This window comes from Hippocampus zosterae, chromosome 2 (genome assembly GCF_025434085.1).
Source record: "Hippocampus zosterae strain Florida chromosome 2, ASM2543408v3, whole genome shotgun sequence".
Classification (NCBI taxonomy): Eukaryota; Metazoa; Chordata; class Actinopteri; order Syngnathiformes; family Syngnathidae; genus Hippocampus; species Hippocampus zosterae.
In genome coordinates, this window is record NC_067452.1 from 16269437 (window position 1) to 16289265 (window position 19829).

At 43.7% G+C, this 19829-nt stretch overlaps 1 protein-coding gene across 5 annotated transcripts in view; it reads right to left on the minus strand.

Annotated features, from left to right (window-relative positions):
• Nucleotides 1-16775, minus strand: part of l1cama (L1 cell adhesion molecule, paralog a) — a 54743-nt gene extending 37968 nt beyond the window's left edge. For 2 of the 5 annotated variants that reach the window (XM_052058424.1, XM_052058420.1), the window contains exons 1-3: nt 16507-16775; nt 10432-10477; nt 9481-9543 (exon numbers count right to left, since the gene is read on the minus strand). The gene's annotated coding sequence lies outside the window, so the exon portion shown is untranslated. Of the gene's footprint in view, nt 1-6588; nt 6662-9480; nt 9544-10431; nt 10478-16506 lie in introns of all 5 variants that reach the window. The other 3 variants (XM_052058421.1, XM_052058423.1, XM_052058422.1) reach the window with 3 other exon arrangements.
• Between the last annotated feature and the right edge of the window lie 3054 nt (nt 16776-19829).

Consider the following 19829-nt stretch of genomic DNA (forward strand, 5'->3'; position numbering starts at 1 on the left):
CAGTAGTTGGCAGGAAGTTTGAAAGTGACGATGAAGTCAAAAGTGTTGTGAGTTACTGGCTGAGTCATCAGTCCAAAGATTTTTACGCTGAGGGAATATGGAAGCTTGTGCACAGATGGGAAAAGTGTATGACAGTGCTGTGAGACCACATAAGTCCTGTGAATAAAGATCTATTTTGACAAAATAACAATTGGGTTTAAAGAATTCACAAGGTGAGATATGAATTTCTTCTGTATCGCGCGCGTGTGTGTGTGTGTTGGGGGGGGGGGGGGGGGGGGGGGGGTTAGCTCCAAAAATAAAATTTTGTTGCTGTATCATTGTGACTTTTTTTCTCTGAAATAGGAAACATTTTGTTTTTACGGTAATTATGTTTAACTGTTGTCAGGATTATAATTGGGAGATGTTTGAGAAAACCTCCCTTATAGAGCCTTGCAGTCATTTGCCTTGCATACACAAAGAGGGAAACACAGTCACAATATATGAACAGAAGTAACGGGACACATCCAACCATGTGGATCCGAAAGTGTCAACAATTTCTCCTATCTGGAAACATGTGCCTTTTAGGCCCAATGCAGCACTTCAGGCAAAAGAGCTGCTGGCAATGCAAGGTCACACGACACGCTAGTTTCCAATACATTTGCATGGACCAACCGCAGTGGCCAAACAGCCCCAGGAACCTTTTATTTTTTTATTTCTTTTTTAGCTTCACACTTGCAGGCTGGTTGTGGACATGAGAAAGTCACGTGGTGTTATGTGTAAGTCACTGCATCCGCCATGCTTGCCACAGAGCGCATGCAGTATAAACACCGCGCTGTTTAGGTAATCAAAGGAACACGGAGCGCAACGAAGAGAGAAACAAAAGCAACGACAAAAACAACAAAAGAGTTTGAGACCACACCAGCATAAACGGCTCGACGTGCCGGCGAGGTTGCAGTGTTTTGCATTCGCTAAATGATGAGCCGAGTCCGACTGGATTGTAAGCAATGCCATTAATTTTGCCCATAGCTGCCAATTCAGCACTTCCCCTTAAGTGCACCTCACTTAATGAAACATAGGTCTGCCATTTTGCAGGGATAAGGCAGGAGCTGAGCCTTTTCGCTAATAAGCATCCCGGGAGTGGAAAGAGAGTGCAGGCAACGTGAGTACATAAACAACAGATGGAGTGAAGAGAAAATAAGATGCGTTAGCTTTACAAAGGCAAGTTGTTTTAAAATTAGTTTTCATTTCAAACCAGCACAAGGAATGTTGTTGCACCAGTTTGGGGAATTAAGATTCCCTTTGCAAAACCAAGGTGCATAAAGATGGGACGAGTTAAGATAAAAGACACAGGCCAGTTTGTCCGACATCAGCGACCGTTGATTTGGGATGCTGCTGGATTTGGATTAACGCATCAAGTACCATCAACAGAAAGCTACTCGCTGAAAAACGGACCTGTTCACGTGTTTTTCTGCTCTCTCAGTATGCCACAAAAAGCTGTCCCATTAGCCATCGAACACAAAAGTAGTAATTGGTGTCAAGGAAATACTGCTGAAGTGATACATCTTGACTGAGATGTGCAAAATGAACTCATTGGGCGGAAATTATGTTGATTTCAACAAGAAAGTGAGAAGCGTCACTTTCCCACAGGGGCAGGCTACTGATTGCACGGCAAAATGACTTTGTATGAGGAGGGGAGGGGATTTGCCTGCCATTCAAATAAGACACCGAGAGCTTTACATTGGCAGAGAGAAGCTGCCTCCACCGGACACTAGAGCGGGAGTATATCTATCCATCCATTTATTAGCCGAGCTGTTTATCCTCACGAGGGTCACGGGCTTGCTGGAGCCTATTCCAGCCGCCCTCGGGCAGGAGGCGGGGGACAACCTGTACCGGTTGCCAGCCAATCGCAGGGCACACAGACAAACAACCATCAGGACTCATGATCAACCCTAGGAACAATTTGGAGTGTGCCATTAACCTGCCACGCATGTTTTGGAATGTGGGAGTAAAGCGGAGTACCCGGAGAAAACCCACACAGGCACGGGGAAAACATGCTAACTCCACAAAGGAAGGCCAGAGCCAGAATCAAACTCACGACATCTGTACTGTGAGGCAGATGCAACTCGTCATTCCCGTGCCGCCTGGGAGTAAATCTTCAGAATGAATCAAAATCTCTTTACTCAGAATACATGAGGTCCCACCCAACTTACTCTCTACAGTGTAAAATGTAGGTGGGGAACTTGTGTTCTCATCACATAAGATAAAATATATTTTGTTTGACGTAAAATTAATCCACTACTTTGCGTAAAATTTACCCTGAATACTACAGTCTAACTTCGCTGCATTTGAGTAAAATGTAATGGACTGATTTTGGACTGGAAGAAACAAAGGGGGAAAGCGGTCTCTTTTGCTCGTCTATGAGCAGCCAGCGGTGAGCAAAGCGGTCTGCATGTTGGCTCAGTGATTCTTTCACTGATCCCCAAAAGCAACTGAAGAACGGCCCTACCGAGGCAACAGCAATGGAACAAAGTCAGGAAGTAGCAAGCAACCAAAACAAAAGTAGCGACGCTGTGAAACGGAAGCAAGACTGGCAGCAATCGTCTGCAACAATGATGATACTCAAACACTGATGCTGGATGAAAGTATTTGGTCACGTAGGGACCTTCTTCTACTTTGGGGAGACAGAATGAGGAGCGTTTGTGGGAGGCGGCATCCTATCTACGGATATCTTATGCATGCATGTGAGAAAACCTGTCAGAGCGACCATGCAAGGTGTTGCTACGTGCACCTCCGAACTCTCGCCTAACCCTGCTGTCACCATGACAACCTCACGATTCCTGCTGAGAAATATTTCTCTCCCCTCCCCCTTCCACAGCGTCTCTCTATCTCTCTCTCTCTCTCGCTCTTCTGCACCTTCATCTCCTGTTTGCATCTGTGAGGCAGGTCTCCCCGGTTCTTAAAAGACGCTGTATTTCCTGCGAGTGGATTTTCCCATGGGTTCCTTTTGATTCTTCACTTTTTTAGCTCTCCGTCGTGTCTCCCAACAAAATGAGCTGAAGTTTGTTGCTATTCTTGACTGGGTTTGCCTGTCGAGCTAATTTGTATTTCGGTTTATTTTCTTCAGTTTTTTTCTAAAAATCCCCAATGTACTTGGCTCACACTTGCAGCGGCGTTAAACTTTATTCCTCCCTAATAATCCCTCCGGAGGGAAGTGTACACATCACATTCCTCCTTATACATTGTCAAGGAAATGTGGCTTTCCTGTCAAGTTCCACTTTGCAATCAAGAGGAACTTTCCAGGGGTATCTACAGCCTCGACCCCTGAGTGGCTTATTAACTCCCATCGCATCTGTTATCATTATCATCAGGAACCTATTTGGAGCCTCTAACTAAATCCAATTACCACCAATGGAGTCTGCAGCTGAGATCGACTGGCGGGAGGAAGCAAGGCCGCGCTTCCTATGAAAGGCTGCAGTCTTATCGGAGGCTCACAGACCGCCGTCTCGACTGCAGACACCCGTCTCTGCAGATGCTCCACGGCACCACCCACCTCCCCTATACACCCCAACCTCAATCCCTGCCGACGCCATGTTGCCGTGGCAAAGAGATCAAGGGCGTGACATTTTCCGGAATGAACGGCAATTTCTAGCCAGTATGAAATAGAATGACCAGACAATCGCGTCTGTGCACATCATCTTCATCCACAATCTCAAACCTAAATGGACGGACATTTAGACGATGTTAAATGTTTTTATAAAGCGACTACTTTATAATGTGATACGGTAAAGGAGCGAAACAAGAAACCCAATGTTGACGACATGCCAAAGGGGTCTTTGCAACATCACGAGTTCACTCCCGAGATGCGGATGTGTAAACCAGTGAACTGGCAGTCCCAAAACAAGAGGGAGGAAGACGGGCCACGCGGGAGCCAATGTTGACTTTTTCCTGAGGCCAAACAATCACTTGATCAGGATGATGTGAACACGTCACATTTAAAAGCATATCTTGGAGACAGAGACAGCACCTGAGAGGGAGCTGTGCCAACAGCAGCTTATGTGGGCAGTTTCGTTTGACTGTTTTCCTGGTGTTTCATCAACGGCTGAAAAGAAGACGGTGGCTGCAGCTCTCCTTTCCCACATGCGAGGGCATTACAGGACATATACTGAACGATATTTTTGACATCACGTCGCAACTGGAGCTGAAGAACATTTTGCATGCCATATGTTTCTTGAAATTAAATTCTGTGAATGTTTTGTTACTTTTGAAGTGTCGCCGACCCTCAGCTCATTGAATATCCAAAACATTTCCAGATATCTTGATGTGCAAATTGGTATCATCAGGCACTGTTTACAGTCGTCCGACTTTAAAAACTCATACCGCTTCCCGAGGGAGCCAATCTTCCATTCAAGACGTGAACTCAGTTTCTTCTTTCCGAAGCGTTGCTTCGGTTTGTCATGAGATTCAGGAGGACTTGACCCCGCCCTGGCAGGATCATCTTGTTGCGGTCATCTGCAACTGCGCATGTCCCAAGACTCAAATCCAGATAATGTCAATTACCTCCAACACTGCTGGCGACAGTATCGAGGACACCAAGACAGCAGCCAAACAAAACACTGGGATACATGTCACCCGATACCTCTGTAATGTTGTCTGTTATTAAAAATCGCTATTGTGACACTTAAGGAAGTCGATGGGGCCCACAAGCAGGCGGAGGCGCCCCACAAAGCACAAAGAACACCGTGAATGACAAGCGATAGTTACACAGCTGTCACTTGCAGTTTTTTGTGGCCTTGTTGTCCCCCAGTGGACAGACGCATAAATCAAAGACAAGACTGTCTGCACCCACCGGCACTTTTGATGGGGAAGTGCAAATCATTTCCAGGCAAGGATGTATTTCAGGACAGGAGTCATCTCGGGGCAGCTTTGCAATTACAGCCCTCATAAAAATACGGCATGAACAAACCAAGGACAACTTGTATCAGAATGACGACAAAAGAAAAGTATGGAGAAGGAAAAGAACGGCTCGTGATTCAAAGCATTCAGCATCATGAGTCAAAGACATTGTTATGGGACAGGCATGCGCGACTGCTCTTAGAACTCTTGAATGGTAAATCCAAACCGACTCAGCGATGGCCCTTTCAAAACTTTGCACCTGATGTGAAAGTATAACCGGACAAAAGGGAACGTCTCAAGTCTCAAAGTAGCCCTTTTTGGTTTCAAGCTGACTCGCAGCTTTTGCTTCCCCTAGCTGTCAAAATGCTCTCCTGACAATGAATGGTGTAGGCCACACCCCAAACAAGTGTCAAGGCCTCAGAGATCATTTCAATGAGCTCCTCTTTGTCTTGCCCCACCAGAGCCTCCCGACTTCTCCCCCAGTCAACATGACTCGTGCATCTGAATAAATCTCTTTCACCCTCTTGTTGATCTGCCGTTTCCTCTTGGGGATGCCAGCTTTCATCTTTTGCTCGTACTAACAAGGAACCTCACCCCGCCCCACCCTGTTCTGCTTATCTGCGCTTGGAGCATCAATCAGTCCTCTTGCCGGCACAGATCAAATGATTAGCAGGCATCACCTTACAGAGGGGCACGAGTGTGTCTGGATTCATTTTCAAGCTTGACAATACTAATAATAGATTGAGTCGATGCACCTCGAGCTCAGCATGAGCCTCTGTGTTGTGCCAAACAGCCAAGGCTCAAAAACAACACACAGACTTGAACACACAAACAAGAGCTGGGCATGGTGTAGAGGGAACCAAGAGAGGGATGCATCGTGCTGTAGGTTATAAATGTACCGATCATGCGAACCCTTTTAGCAAAGACCTAACTACTCGTCAAATGGTCTTTGAGTTGTTTGCTGTTACTCACAGTTGACACAAAACAAAGAAAACGACACTTTGTGTACAGCATAAACAAGCACTACATAGCTCTGCTTAAGATAAGATAGGCCAAAAGCCAAAGATAAGCTAACGAATAGCATCAGTGTTGCATAATTATAACACAATTATAACGCGAACTAAAAAAACTAAACCCAACAACCTAGAGTTCTTGATATTCTAATATTTTAAAAAAGAATACAGGACTGACACACATAAAGTGCAATAATAAAGTGTGATTTTTTTGATTAAAAACGAATTATGAGCATTTGTGTGGGGGGTTTTGGGAGGGGGGAGCGGTTGCAAGAACAGATGAATGACATTTCCATTCATTTGAATAGAAAAAATGATTTGATACACGGACATCGTCAGGGAACAAATTGAACTTCTCACTGCACCACTCTACTTTGTTTCTGCAAGATTCAAGATGTGTTTTTGTCACATGCAGTAATGACAAGAGTGTTTTTCAAGTGGCTGACAAAGCAGAAGAAGAGGAGAAGAAGAAGAAGAACTCCTTTCTTGTTTTCCAGCACAGACTGCTGTTGTTTTGCTTGGGAATGTGCAGATGTGATTCTACTACTACTCAGTACAGGGACAGTTTTGTTTTCTAGTGGCACACAGCACCGCTGGCCACTCCAAAATCCTGACTTTAAGCGCTATCACCCAGACATTTTTTAAAATAAATATACAGTACATAACATCATTCATCCATCCATCCATGATCTGATCTGCTTACCCTCACAAAGGTCGCGGGCGTGCTGGAGCTTATCCCAGCTGTCTTGGGGGAGTAGGCGAGGTACACCCTGAACCTGTTGCCAGCCAATCACAGGGCACACAGAGACTTAACTCAACTCAACTCAACTGTATTTATAGAGCACTTTCAAACAGCCATTGCTGCATATAAAGTGCTGTACATGGAGCAACTAACATACACAACAGTAAAGTAACAAAGAACCAAGAACAAATCTGAGTCACTCACATGCCAAAGAATACAAGTGAGTTTCGAGGCGGGTTTTAAAGACGAACAACCATCCACGCTTACACTCGCACATCGGTACAATTTCGGGTGTTCCATTAACCTCTCATGCATGTTTTTGGAACATGGGAGGAAACCGGAGTACCCGGAGGAAATCCATGCAGGCACGGGACAAACATGCAAATTCCACACAGGCAGGCCGGAGCCGGAATCGAACTCTGCACCTCAGCACTGTGAGGTGGACTTACTAACCAGTCAATCACCGTGTCGCCAACATAAGATCATCCATCCAAAAAGTACACAGTAAAATTGCTCTACATATCTTTACAAATTAGGGTTACATGTTAATTGATTTAAAGGCGAAGAATTATTTATACCGGTAAGTATTATCTTGTTCTTGAGGCAGCACGGTAGTCGACTGGTTCGTGCATCCGCCTCGCGGCACAGAAGTCGAGGGTTCAATTTTGGACTCTGGTGCCCTTGTGTCAACTTTGCATGTTCTCCCTCTGCTTGCGTGGGTTGGCGGATGTACAGCGTCTACTGCCTGAAGATCGGATAATTGATGGATGCAGATTAAGCGGCTCAGATAATGGATGGGTGGATAACTTGTTCAAGAGTCTCAGCTTGGCAAAATTGCTGGACAATACATAGGTAAATGATACAAGTAGGAAGCGAAAATATATGCTTGAACAAGTCTTAATGTCTAATTGGTGATGTTGGCTTTTTGAATGGCTGACAATCATTTGAAGTTGTCATCACAACATCTTCACACATCCTGTGAGTCCAACCCAAAAGTAAATAAATAAATCGACTGACTGGTCATTAAAAATACACGGAGATGTAATTTAAATGTTGACGTTTAGGGCCCGTAAGACATTTTGCATTTTGGACCACAACATTAGGGATGCCTGGACAAAGGTGTGTCGAAAATTGTCTGGTAAAAAATAAATATTAGAGCTGTCAAACGATTAAAATATTTAATCTAATTAGAAATGCAACTGTCATAATTAACTCAAATGAACTAAAAAATTAATCGTGATTACTCACACATTTTTATCGTTTATGAATTTCCTTTTACATTTTTTGTCCTATTTTGTCCCCATTTTAATGCTCTCATCAACATGGAATCATGAATCAGTTTTCTATGTGCCAAATGTAAATATTTACTGAAATAACAATTTCGATTTTCAACTTTACGTGAACAATTTTTCACTTGACGCAGTTATTCACACATAATCTCTCACACAATATTACTGTCCATCAATAACGGTGAAAAAAATATTTTGTCACACAACAGCTGCTCTAACAGCTTTTTTATGAAATCAAAACAAGTCAAGTCAACAGTATTTATAGAGCACTTTCAAACAGCCATCGCTGCATACAAAGTGCTGTAAAACAGAGCAATATAACATTATAAAGTGCACATCTAAGGTACCGGTACACTAGTAGTCAGCCAATAGTGGATTTAAACCATGGTTGCATACTTCGTTTTTCTCAAGTTTGCTTTCAACACAGCAGTCTGTTTCTGTATGTTTGTTGAAGAATAACGAGACACCGGACACCAGTGTTCATTATGTGCCGCTGTGTTCATTAAGCACACGCACTTCCCCCGTGCTGCAGGGGCAAACCATTCTGAAAGGGGGTGGGGGGGTTCACTCCCCCTAACACAGTCAGGCTATGTTGATTGTGTTGGTCTTTCTACGAAGTCTCTCTACGGTTTTGTGTAGACCTTATTTCGAATGACTACACTTGGTTCGATGACAACACTAGAGACGTTTTACTTTCGCTAGGTCGCTACCACCGTAGCGCAATGTCGCTGTCAGACGACAGACGAACACAGAGAAGCTCCACACGCTCTATATATATGGACACACACCACTGTAACCTTCCACACAAAATAGTTCCAAACAAGTAACAATCGCGTCAGTGGCATACATCGTATGCCTGTATGATACAGAGAGAGAGAGAGAAGAACAGATAACTTTGGTCTTGTCAGTGGAGCAATATGGGAACTTTTTAAAAGTAAACTTTCCATTCTAAGTATCCCTTTTCGGTGTCTCGTGCTGCCGTGGCCGGCAAAACAGACATGGGCGTGGACTTCTGCAGCGCGCTTGTTGTTTTGTTTCTAGTGTATTTATAGAGCCACGTAACATCCGCTTGTGACGTGTGCCGCGTTAATCTCGCGAAAAAAACTTTAATCCCGTTAAAATTCATTTAAATTAATGCCAATAAAAACGCGCTAAACTGACAGCTCTAATAAATATATAAATGTTTTTTTAAATAACAATAATAATAATCATAATAATAATGAGACCGTGCTGTTTCATTTTTCCCAATGAAATGAAATGTATGTAAACACTTGCACACTTATATAAATATACATACACTGTATATAAATTCCACTTATATAGATATGTCACAGAAATATATATATATTTTGAATATTAGTGTAAATGCATATACACATTTATATAATTATTATCATTATTATATGAGTCACTGCAATAGTACTGCAGCACATGAAGATCAAGCTAGAGACAACAAAGAAGCATAGCATGTATGTCTCGTCAATGACCAGAAAGCTCATCAAGTCAATGTAGCATTTGCATGATGAGCAGGGTGTAAACTCGCAATCAATGTTAGCAAACTTACCTTGAAAGTTGCTGAGGTACGATGAGATGTCCACCCTTTTCAAGCGTACTCTAAAATGTTGTCCTGCGGAATGGGACAACTCTTCATAAGTCATTCACGCCAACCTTGGGTAATTCTAGCAGACAGCATTGACAGGAAGTTCACATGCCGCCGAACACCAAAACGCAAAATTGAGCCCAATCAGCTCTCAAATGCTCAAATACCGAAAAGGAACTACTACGCATGTATTTTGAACAAGAGTTTATTCAGGTAAAAAAATTACTGTCCCTTTTGTCATTACAATTTAATATAATATTGACCCTGCCCATTGAAAAAAAAATCACATCTGCTGAGTCTCGTGATTGGTGAATCAAGCTCAATTTCTAGGCCAGTCGCTATCGTTAATACCAGTCATGGAGCATCAATAAAACTCAGCATTATCCTTTTCAATGCCACTTTTGTGTTGGATTTCGCTCAGCGTATCCATGACATCAAATCAACACATTCAACCCTTCTACTTGAAAACTTCTCCTGAGGCGCTTCATTCCCCCTGCCATTTCCTTGCATCTTGACATTTCTTTCTCCGGAGCCGACTCCTGCTGCTCCAACATCTTTGTCTAATGTGGGAGCATCCCGCATGCAGTGGGTGTAGTGTGTAATGGGATGGCACGGGAGGTGAGATTAAATTTGGGCCGTGTATGCGGATTACAACCCGCTAAAAGCCTGATCTCCTCCCACTTTCTGTAATCCGAGCCTAATGAACGTATGAGGTCTAACGCAGCGCATCGTAGAATGCGCACATGAGGATGCCAAGCCAGCTAATGTGTGTCGCGCCTCACTTACAGAAATGACATGCTGGAACAGAACAGAGCCAAACACTTAAGTCATGTAAACATGACAAATAAACAAGCATGGCAATGAACTGCGGCCGTAGTTTTACACAAATATATAAGATTAATAAAAGTACTTTACCTGTAATGGTCGGAGGTGTCTCTTGACCAAGTCAAATTTTGCCACACTGGGAGGAACAAAAAAAAAAGGAAAAACAGTTGTGAGGAAGTTATGGGAATAATCTTGCTCAAAATTAACTTTTAATGCTGTATGAGAATTTCTTTTTTGAAAGTATCAAGTGAAAGGATGTTTTTTCTTTTGTTCTGATTTAGTCATTCATTCATTCATCTTCCGTACCGCTTGATCCTCACTAGGGTCGCGGGGGGTGCTGGAGCCTATCCCAGCCGTCTTCGGGCAGTAGGCGGGGGACACCCTGAATCGGTTGCCAGCCAATCGCAGGGCACATTTAGTCATTTTAATCGATTTATTACATTATTTATTTTCCATCAGTAAAGGATTAGAAAATGATGTTTTCCATTTTGACTTTTCAATGTACTTTACATCACAATGTTGTTTTTCATTGGGGGTGTTAGGTTGTGAGTTTTCAAATTCCAATATTGTGACTTTATCCCTGCAGTATTGCATAGTATTCATTTGTATGCATTTGTTCTGTAACTGCAGGTTTTTGAATAATCTTCTGCCCTGACATAGAAATTCAGAATTTTTTTTAATTCACTTTTTTTTTTATGTCAATGTCACTGAATCGTTACACTGTGTAACAAGTCTCTGTATGTGCGTTATGTCTGAAATGTTTGTTTTGGTACAGTTGCTTATTACTGTAATACGAGAGTGGCTCTTATTCTCTTAGAACTGGAGAAACATTTCCTGTATGTTTGTGCTTACTATAGCCCGACTGTCAAGGTGATTATTTTGAAAACGGCAGCATGGGAACATTCTAAGAGAACATTGCGATGGCGCTTAAAAGCCGAACAACTGTGCCAACCTCCCCCTGTTCCCTCTGCCAGGCTCATTAAAAATGGAGGAACAAATCAATACATCAGAAAACCAACATTACCGCACCGCAATAATGAATAGCTTGAGCAATGTAATCAAAGTTCGTAGTGGGGTTCCCTTCACCGTTCTTTACAAAATCTAAGTGAAGATAACACTAATTGAACAAAAAGTAAGTCAGACTTATGAGTCTCATAAACACCTGTCAGAATCTTGATGAGTAATTAAACTTACGGTAATGTTTTATATTAACTGTAAAAAAATCACTGAATACAAACAGAATGTAAGATTAATTTATTAATGACTGCTAAAACACAACACACATTGACAATTGAAAACCTCTATAGCAGTGGTTCTTAACCTGGGTTCAATCGAACCCTAGGGGTTTGGTGAATAGGTCTCAGTGGTTCGACGGGGCCTCTGCCATGGAGGGTAAGACACACCCAGCTCAACATGTCAATTAGTTATGACACGCCCGCTTGGCCATCACTGGCGGCAAATGATCACATTACATTGCTTGCCCAATCGGGGCTGCACGAAATTTAGTTCGCTTAGTCGTCATCGAGTGACTGTCGTGATAGTACGTCGTAAAATTTAAAAAACGTATTCTTATGTCTTGAAATTTAATTTCCTTTTTTCTGTTTTTAATAAATGTGTTTTTTTACCCACCAGTCTGCACGTGAAACTTGTTTTATCCCCCCCATGCCCGTTTCGAGCTCTGTGTGTTGTTGATAAAAATCAGGATAAAAACAATGGCGTGCTTTGTAACTGAAAGAGACACAACCACTCTGACATCTAACTTCATGAATCACTACCGAAAACGCACATCAACTACATCAGACATTGCTTAAGCTTTGTCGGTTCTCTGTTTAATTGAGAAGAAAAAGTCATAGTAATGTGTATTTTTTTCAAAGAAATAGCAGTCATTCATATTTCACTTGATTAAAAATGTAAGGTCATTACATAGTTGAAGATAATCTCAAGAATAAAACGATTTTTGGGACATTTTTTCTTCAGTTCAACGGACATTGTGCTGCAGTATAACGCGGATGACAACCCCGTAAAGTCGTACATGGAGTTTTTGATGTTGTGCCAAACCCATGTTGCCAATCGTTACTTGAAACTAAACATTTGCTGCTGTTGGTACATGCAAAAGTGGAGGCTCCTCACACAAGGCTGTTTGGAATCAACTGCCTTTTTCACAAAGTCTGTCAGGAAATGCAGCAAACAGAAGCTCAATTTAGTGGACCATTCTCCTCAGTGATGGCGGCATTCATAGTGATGCAGATGAAGATACACTGCCGGGGATTTTCTGACACGCACACAAAGACACTTCTGTCACAGAGACAAAAATAAAACAGGCCAGCAAAAAGGTCATACATGGGGTTTATGTCCAAGCCTTTGGCATCTGAAAATCAAAATCGCACCCATGTTTGATTCTCATTTTTTCATTTTAATTTAGATTTGCTACACATTCTTATCCTTCAAACGACATTTCTTTTTTTTTATATAGTTGCAATTTTCATGTAACAGTAGGACTCATTCTTTTGTACAACTTTTGCATTGGGTAATATTTTGAGTTCATTCGCATAATTATGAATTTTTCTCATACTTTTTCATCGTGCAATCAGTTGTATTTCCTCCAGACAGGTAAGGTGTTTCATTCTGCAGTTTGTGTTTAAATGTCGGCTGCTAAAAGGGTTCAAACACAGACAACGATGCTACTATGTTAGCCTATCGATTGCCTTTGGTTAGCATTAAGCTAAATGGACGTCAAGGCAAAGCGATGTGATTTTTTTTCAAATACAAGTCATATTCGATGTTTCGTTTGACAGTAAAGTAAAGCTTTTGTACCCGCATTTTTTTGCTCCAAATTCAAAGCAAAGACTTGTAAATTGGGTTAATCTTTTCGCAAGACACCATTGCATGGCAAATTTGTGTCCGTGTACTGGCTTGTGGTTGTGGCCGGGGGGATGGTGCAACAAGATGGCTGCGACTTATGGCCAACTCTGAGCTCGCTGTCATGCTCGCCCTCACTTTCCAATCAATCTTTTCCATTTCACAGTCTGCTTTCCTCCCCTCACTGCCAATTCAATTCTCCTCATTTGCAGGCCTCCGTTCCTCCTCCTCCTCAAAGCTCACCTATAATCTTTATCAGGCAACAGCTTGTCAGTCCACCTGACCTCGCTCTCCCTAAATCACCACAATGTATTCTCTTGTAAAGCCTCCGACAGGACGTCAACCTCCCCCCACCACCACTTGACTCTCAGAAGGTGGATGATGGAACCCTTCTGCAGCAAACAGCGGCCGTTTTCACAGCAGCGTGAGCCGACGGCCCGCTAAAGGTGCACTGGTTCGTGAGTGCGGCAACACCAAGACAAGGCGAGGGCGTGCCAATTGTGCATCTTTCAGGGAGGAGGCTCAAATTGTCATTTTTGACATGTCCTGTGTTCACCATTCTCTGCTCTCAAGCCACCACACGTGGTTGCCTCTGAACACCGGTCAGCCAGTTGCTCAGGGAGGAAGTACCAGAAAATTGGCATTCTGTGCAATGCAAACGATGCAAACCTATAATAGGCGTCAAAAGCTGAATTATTAAAAGCTCAAGGCCAATGGGTCTCTAACGTTTTAGTGAAAGTCTGTTGTATTTACCTCGAACGTGAAACACAAGTGAAGAGTATGCGGGAAGTGAATGTTGTGCGTAGCACACAATTGAGGATGGGGCTGCTTTAGGCAAAATGAGCTTGAGACCACAACACTAAAATGATGAGTGGAATACGTTGCTGCCAAAGACAACTTCTTCGCCTCGGATTGTTATGCCCAGCAGATGATTGTTTACCCTGCTTGTTACATCGTTTCAGTGTCGCTCGGGACTACATAGAAGATTCAAATCCATGGTTTGGGGGTATTGAAACACCAACATGAGTAGAACACATTTAACATTGGATTTGGAGGCAACGGTTCATTAATTCATTTGAGCAAATTCCTTCAGAGGGTAATAGTGGAATACGTTGCTTGCCAACAACCTTTCATATCGGAAGCTCTCCATCAAATTAGTTGCAAAGTCTCATATTGCACAGAATTGTCTCAGGCAATGCTATAAAAAAAGAAGAACTGACTTTGTTTTCACTCCGTCTGATTACTTTACATCAAAGGCAAAACTCGACCTTCATTATAATGACACTGACACTAAGCATCGTGTTAAAATGTGACGCTCCTGACCACTGCCTCATGCATGGCGTGCTGGCGTTTACAACACACGGCCTTCTCAAGTACCATTTGGCCAGGAAGGACCGCCACACATTCAGCAGGAGGCCTCAGGGACTAAGCAAGATGTCACCCAGTCTGCAGTTTTTGATGAGACACTTTTTGGATTAAAAATAAGCAACGTAAATAAAATAAAATAAAAAGCGTCAGCTACGGTAATTAACCATTTTGTGGTCACTGCTAGTGCTATTGTTTCTGCAGCTCAAATCCACCCATGCAGTTCAAGTGGAGGAGAAAGTGTCCCGAGGCTGAAACAGGTGAAAACTAAGCGCTTCTTCCTCCTCCGCACTTACCGGAAGAGCAAAAAAGTCTTTGGATGGACGCCAGCCTCTGCCTGACATTTGCACACCATCAACATCCAGGCAAGAAAATCTGCTTTTTGTCATCCACCAAAACTAGCTGTAATTCTCTTTGATTTAGCTTTAGTTTGACAGTAATCTCGAAGCACCATTGCACTATTGGCACTACCATTCTTTTTAATTAGCCTTACGAGTAAGAAAAGTAGGACTCTTGAATAAAAACAAATACTAATGACATCATCAGAGAGAATAGAAAGAATAAAACGTTTTTAAAAACACTGCGAACGTACGGCTCCTTGTGGGATGTGTGCTTTGACAATGCAGACATACTGCATGGAAAGAAAAGAGAGGTGGAGGAGACGTGTCCCTCAGTAAGCGGCAGGAATACTGATGTTTTTCCTCTGAGGATAAAGAACATAGCCCTGGTCAAATTGTTAGACTTTTTGTCGGTCAGCTGTGCAGTGTGACACCGTGACACCAATGGATGCTGTTCATTAGCCCATCTGCTGTGTTGTGCATTGTTTTATCATTATGCTAAGCAGACTTTACTGCTTTGTGGTTGTTTCAAATACACGTATCATTCTCTGACAGTAGTTTGATGTTTAGTTTGATAATTACAGATTTTTTTATGAGACAAGCTTGTAACGCGTCTGTAAAACGGGCCGAAATTCTTCCTACTCGAGCAATGGCAAGCAGAAGGTGACAGCAGGCATGTCTTTGTGGTGGAGAGCGAGAGGGCATGACGCCAGCCATGTTAGTGTCCGATTTTCATGCGCGCGCACGTGCATACACACCTCCAGGCAGATGTCAGCGCGAGCTGCCCCACCCTAATTATCATGTCCTGTCACACCTCTGTCTTTCCTTCTGCCTGCATCTCTGATTTGAATCCTAAGTCACTTTCTTGTCTCCAGAGCTTTCGGATGCGTTGTTCCCAGCAGAGTGTCATAAACCATAAAGCTTCATCTGAATGAAAACCCTTGCAGCATGTTACAATTACGACTTGTACATCTACAAACCAGGCATTTTATGAGCTGGAGGAGGGGAAAGAGGAAAGAAAAGGGGCATTTCAATTTAAATCGGCAGGCAGGTGTGGCAAAGCAAATCATTTGCTCGAGATCTTGCCCTTGTTTCGCCACAGATTTTGTGGAAGGAGGTTGGGGAAAATGCAACGGTGTCTTTCTAGAAGCTCACTTGTGCAAAATATGTGCGAGCGGAAAATGGCAGCATCATGAGCTGGAAGAAAGTCAGGTGAGACCCTGTTGCATGCAAACCGCATGGGGGAGGGGGGAAAAGAAAAATCCCACAAATCAAGCGGAGAAACGCAAGTACAGCCATGGGTCCCGAACATAGAGATCATTCCGTCATCATCGCAATCTCAGCGGATGCAAAGGTGCGTTTGAACACTTGACAAGTGTATTGACATGACACACCTCAAGTGTACCGGCATTCCATTCGTAATGAAGATGTTACAGAGGACACAATTAAATGTGAAATATACGCCAGTCATCTTTCACAGAATGATGCCACCTCTGCAGCCTCATTAGGCAACTCGTCACACCTTCATTTTTATAATGATCTTTTTTTTCCCCCCAACCCTCCAAACCTCAAAAGGGTCCAGATGCACATGAGCTGCTCCTACCTGTGCACAGATGCTTCTTTCCTCTCACGGGTCCCCGAACAGAGGAGTTGCCGCCTCGTCTGCTGTGGTCCGGGCTGCGTGGTGACTGTGCGCAGCTCGGTGCTGTGCTGATGCTGCAGTGATAGAAAAACACACCCTCCTTTGGCCGCGCTCGCCCCCTCCCCCTCATTGGCTGCCTCTCGGAGGTGACATCACCCCTTCGTCTGAGCCTCCGCTTCGGACTCGGCTCCGTTCACCTCACCATCTCAGCGTGTGGATGCCTGGTCATCTCTCCCCTTTGTAATGCCAACACACGCACGCTCACACACACACACACACACACACACACACACACACACACGTCTGTCCCCTAGTCGCCTCCTCATCCTCGCATAGAACCAGGATTAGTATCCGGCTGCTCTTATTCCTGCACTGGCATCCATCAAAGAAATAGCACACTCCCTCTCTTCCTGTACGGAGTGTGAGTTATGAAGTTATGAATTCCCACACTTTACTTCCAGGGGAAGAGCTCCAGGGTGGTTGTGTCATTCTGTACCCATCCCCGATATCTAGATGAAATTTTCATGTGATTTGTTTTGTTTGTTTGTTTGTCTATTTGCCACTGTCACGTGGATGGATGGATGCAAATGACACTTCCACAAGTTTTTTTGTTTGTTTTTAATATAAACTGGATACTTAAAAACTAAATCAACAACTGACCTGAATGCAAACTAATCAAATATCTGTTGAAGGAAGGAACATTCCATTCTTACACTCAACGTCAATCAAAATCATGCCTTTCACACCATAGCACGGAAACATACCATCAACATTCGCGCACAAGCATAAAATATAGAACTGGGGAGAATAACGAGACTTTTGTGTCATTGTGCTTTCTAGATATGTTTTGAATGATTGAGCCATTGATCGTATATGCCAAATGGCATCGGTTGTCGTAACAATGGGTCATTTCACCAGGTCTTTTCTTCAGACCTCCACAAAGACATGGACGTGTTTCTTTCAGTACAATTAATGGCACGTCGGGCGATGAAAGTTACGCAATGGCACTGAATGAAAATGTGAGAGGAACAAATGTGCCGCCTCTTATCTGTGCGGGAGAGGAGATGAGCTGTTTCTGGGTCTCGTAACGACCTCCTCTGAGGCTGTTGTGGCCGCTGTTAAATGTCGCTTGGCAACCACCAAGAGCGGATGATGATCATCTCTGTATTTTTGTGCAACTGCAAATGAACGGGCAACATTATGCACACCTGCACAATGGCATGTAAATTTGTAGCTTTTGATCATTTGAAATGTGTGGCCGCACAGGGCAGCAGGGCATCTCCACTCCCAAAAGGTACGGGTATGTGAAACACGCACACACATGCACACACACGCACACAGGAGCACGCACGCGCACACGCACACGCACACGCACATCCACACGCACACGCACACGCACGCACACACACACACACACACACACACAAACAAGATTTATTCTGTGACCACACTTGTAAATCAAAACACTTGGATCTCAAATCATCTTTCCTAACTGAACGGATAGAAATACCATTCCAGTCCAAAAGTGTTTATAATGTCAAGTCAAGTCAAGTCAACAGTATTTATAGAGCACTTTCGAACAGCCATCGCTGCATACAAAGTGCTGTACATGGAGCGATTTAACATACACAATAAACAGTAAGACGAATCGGTAATAAAGGAGGTGGAAAGCACCAAACAGTAAAATCAAGGACAAATCATGCTGAGTCGAATGCCAAAGAATACACGTGAGTTTTGAGGAGGACTTTGAAGATGGGCACCGAGGAGGCTTGCCGAATGTTCAGTGGGAGGTCATTCCAGAGAGAGGGACCAGCAACAGAAAAGGCTCGATCCCCTCTGAGCCTCAGTTTAGTTCTTGGTACTTCTAACAAAGACTGGTCCGCAGACCTGAGGCGCCGGGCAGGTGAGTAGGGGCGGATGAGCTCAGAGAGGTAAGGTGGCGCGAGATTATTCAGAGATTTGAAAACAAACAGGAGGATCTTGAAAATAACTCTAAAATGAATGGGGAGCCAGTGAAGGGATGCCAGAGTGGGAGTTATATGTTACCTCTTACGAGTACCAGTCAAGAGGCGAGCAGCGGCATTCTGGACCAGCTGAAGGCGCTTAATGGAGGACTGGCTGACTCCAAAGTACAAGGCATTGCAGTAATCCAGTCGGGATGTGACAAAGGCATGAATTAGTGTCTCAAAGTGTTCATGTGAGAGGAGATGTTTTATTTTGGCCAGCTGTCTAAGGTGAAAGAAGCTGGATTTAACAACGGCACCAATTTGCCGATCGAGTTTGAAATCACTGTCCAGTTTAAGGCCCAAGTTTGAGACCGTTGATTTCAGATAAGGAGACAGGGGGCCCAAGTCTACAGGAAGGAATGTACAAGGGCCACTGGGACCAAACAATATCACCTCTGTCTTCTTTTCGTTGAATTTCAAGAATTTTTGTGCCATCCAGGTTTTGATTTCTTCCAGACAGGATAGGAGTGGCCTTAATGAGAAGGCGTCTTTCTTGCTCAGTGGGACATAGATCTGGCAGTCATCTGCATAGCAGTGGAAGGGAATATCATGTTTCCTTAAGATGGAACCCAATGGGAGCAGATACAGCGAGAACAGCAAAGGCCCCAGAATTGAGCCCTGTGGAACACCACATGACAGGGGAGCAGTGCGTGACTCAGAGCAGCCAAGGCTGACACAAAAGGTCCTGTCAGCTAGATAGGACCTAAACCACTCAAGAGCACTGCCGCCAATGCCCACCAAGTGCTGCAAACGAGTCAGCAGAATACTGTGATACACTGCATCAAATGCTGCAGTTACTCTGTAGTCTTTTCAAGTAAATGGGGGGGGGGGGCACAACCCCCTACCGCCCGCCTAGGTGGTGGGTCTACATTCCCCTGTGCATGTAGTGTTTGAGAGGCACATGACAAGCAGGCTTCTGCAGAACTGGAACAGCACGTGTTACAAACATGGCGACACCCCATTTTGTTTTGGCAGTTTTGCTGCTTCAATTGATATTTAAATTTCTGTAAAGTAGTAATAAAGAAAACACTTGGGGCTCGGGCTTCTACTCGATGGCAGCTATGGCTCCATTATTTGCGCTATTTGTGCCTCATTGAGAACAGCCTGCGGAAAGTGGAAATTTGTGGCAACGGTTCGAACTCTGCCAGGTACACAGACATTCATTTGTGACACGTTGCGAACGCTGCACCAAATGGTGACCAAGTACTCAGGTCTTTAATAAAGAGGCAGCTGTTTTGTCAAATGTGTTTGGCCAGAGTACGACAAAGATGGTGGTAG